The following is a 3,249-nucleotide window of genomic DNA, read 5'->3' as shown; positions in this document are numbered from 1 at the left end:
GAGGAGCCCCCTGAAAAAACAGATACAAAGATAACATGATCAAACTACTCTGCAAGACAGTGGCCTCCCCTGGGGGGGTTTATGATATCATAGCATGGTGGGTGAAAGAAAGAAATAGTGGAGAGACATCAGACTGAAGAAAATATTTTTTGCGTTTAATAATTCATTTAACTAGACTGTCAGTAAATGGTACCAGCGTGTCTTCTGCTTACACACGGGATCTCAGTTTCACAACAGCACTGCTTTTTTTATATGCTGGTCACGCTTACTTACTCCATTGTACCGATCAATTATTTTGAGTTTCTTTGGAGTTTTGGTACTTCAGCATGCTGCAAAGCTATTCTGTTTCCAACAGCTTTTTCTGATGAGGTGGAGTAAATTTGAGTGTGCTGGGTTTTTTTTTTTCAAGTGCCTTCAGAAACAGCCCTTGGTGTCATTTGACACGACTAGGGATTGACCTAAGTCATGTAAGCAAAAGGGATTTTTATGGGCCACTTGCAGCACAAAGCTCATTTTACGGCCTTTTCATGGCAAGCTTACCCCTCACTGCTGATTGGCCAAGGGTCCCCAGTGGTCTTGTCCCTCGCCACTGATTGGCGAAGACAGCTTCCAACATGCAGCCCCACCTCTCACCACTGATTGGCTTAGGGGGATGGGGCAGTGGAATGGGCAGCCCTCTCAGCCAATCAACAGCAAAAGGGTGGGAGGGGAGGCCACCATCTCAGTTGCATGCTTTGTGTAGGCAACTCCCTTTTCCTCCTTGCTCCCCTACAACGGGCTGCGAGGCCAGGCCACAGTGGCCATGAGGACGACTGGCTCTGACTGGGGAGCCAGCATTTTATTTTTAGTAAGGGGGTTTTTTGGTTTGTTTTTTCACAGATTTTGCAGACGATGCCTGATTTTCACGGTTTCTGTAAAATCCACAAAATCACAAGTTCAGTAGGTCACTAGACATGACGTGCATTTCAAATGGTTTTGCTTGTGTTTTTAAACTTTGGGGGAATCATCTGTGTTTTTCCATGTATATCTTGCTTGGCAAGAAGATTAGCCAGACAGATGGATGACCAATAGGTATCTTCTACTAAGAAAATTATGAAAGTCCACACTAATATCTAGCCTACATGAAGGAAGGTTGTTAGCAGTAGATGACTGGCAGAACTGGCAAGATTTTCCATTAAATGGCCAATCTACAGGGCCCGTTATTTTCTTATGGAATCTGTCTAATTTTTACAAAACATTTGTCCAGAAGGTGCGTGATGCAATCGCGCTAGGGAGCTGCTTGTCTCTTGTGCTTCCCGTGGCTGATGTAATTGGGCTGTACTGTAGAGCTGATGCTTATCTTGCATCATTTGAGTGACAGCATGCATGCAGCTAGCTAACTATCTGATAGAATGGTTGTGCTGGGTCATTATTTTAGGGATAGCAGGAAAGTCAAGAGAATTTACGGAAGTATCTGCAGTGTTTGTGAGGTGTGTGTTTTGAGAAAAGTACATAAGGAAGAGCAGTATGCTGAACTGTTCTTCCCTGGATAGCTATCTAAATCATAGCTGGAGCTAGTAGATTGAGCATCCAACACATGGCATAAGCTATTCACTGATTGTAAACCACAGTCAGTCTGAGATTCCTTGAGTGTACTGCATTTGACTTCTTTTGAGCCAGTCTGTGGCCAGGGGCTATCCTGACTGCTGGATTGTCAGAAAGAGGTAGTTAGCCATATTAGTCTGAAGTCAGGCAGATGTACAGGGTAGATTTGCATCTTAAAAACCATCTAAATCAGGGCTGCATAATCTTTTGTAAGCAAGGCCTTATTTCATCAGGTGCTATGAAGGGTTGTCGGAGAAGGCAGGGGATGCTTGCCAAATATCCCATACAACAGCTGCAGAAACCTGTTAAGTCTAGCAAGCTCCATATTTCCAACTATATTGGATACATTTTGTGTGGCTGAGCTCTCCTCCAGGCTGACTCTCACAAAACCATGCCTGAATATACAATTGTCATTGTCTATACCATGCACTTAGTGTAACCATGTGTGCAAAGTGTTGTAATAAAACATCATAATACAGTTATGAGGTGGAAATCATGCTTTTTAGATTTTTCCCCGCATATTACTGCAGGTATTAAAGATTAGATTGCCCTAAGGCTTCCCAGATCATGTTTGGAAAAGTTGGAGATATTAATATCATTCACAGAAATACAGGCATACATGTGATAGCTGTGTTGTTATGGATCAGGGCTCCAGGTACAGCTGTGTCAGTAAATGTAACTAGATTTACAGAATCACAGGGTTGGAAGGGACCTCATGGATTTCTGGTCTAATGGTTTTCAAACTCTTTTGGCCTCACACCCCTTTTTTGCAAAATATTGCTGCTCACCTGATGCATTGCTACATGTTCATTCCTTAGGAACAGTGTTAACACCTATGGCAACATGTGACAATGCCATTACATGTGTGTTGGCCAGTCAGAAGTTTGATCAGCATTCTTAAAATTCAGCTGCATACCTAGTTCTCTCACCTTTTCCTTGTACAGCTTGTGCTCCAACCCCTTCATCATTTTGTTGCTTATCTCTGTTTCCTCTCCAGTTTTTCTATCTCCCTCTTAAACTCATGGAGCACAGAACTGCACACAGTACTCCAGCTAGGGCCTAAATAGCATCAAGTAGAGTAATACTATCGTCTCCCCTGTCTTCCATACATTATTTCTAGAAAGGCAGCCCAGAATGGATTTGCCTTTGCAACTACATCACCTCGTTGGCTGATGTAATCCAGTCTGTAATCCACCAAAACCTCTAGGAAGGTGATATTTCCCCTCTATGAGGCACTGGTAAGGTTGCAGCTAGAGTACCGCATTCAGTTTTGGGTGCTGCACTTCAAGAGGGGTGTGGATAACCTTGAGAGGGTCCAGAGGAGGGCTACTTGGATGGTTAGGGACCTGGAGGTAAAGCCCTATGAAGAGAGACTGAGGGACCTAGATCTCTTCAGCCTCTGCCAGAGAAGGCTAAGAGGGGATTTGGTGGCCCTCTGCAAATTTGTTGGGGGTGAGGGGTAGCAAGGAATATACTCTGTTTACCAGGGCACCCCTTGGAGTAATTAGAAACAATGGCCAAAAACTGACAGAGAGCAGATTTAGATTAGACATTAGGAAAAACTTCTTTACAGTAAGGGTTACCAGAATCCGGAATGGCTTTCCAAGGGAGGTGGTGCTCCATTGGGTGTCTTTAAGTAGAGACTGGACAAGCACCTGGCTGGGG

Source organism: Alligator sinensis, unplaced genomic scaffold (genome assembly GCF_000455745.1).
Source record: "Alligator sinensis unplaced genomic scaffold, ASM45574v1 scaffold809_1, whole genome shotgun sequence".
Taxonomy (NCBI): Eukaryota; Metazoa; Chordata; order Crocodylia; family Alligatoridae; genus Alligator; species Alligator sinensis.
The sequence above is the reverse complement of the archived record's forward strand: the minus strand, read 5'-3'. Positions refer to the sequence as shown.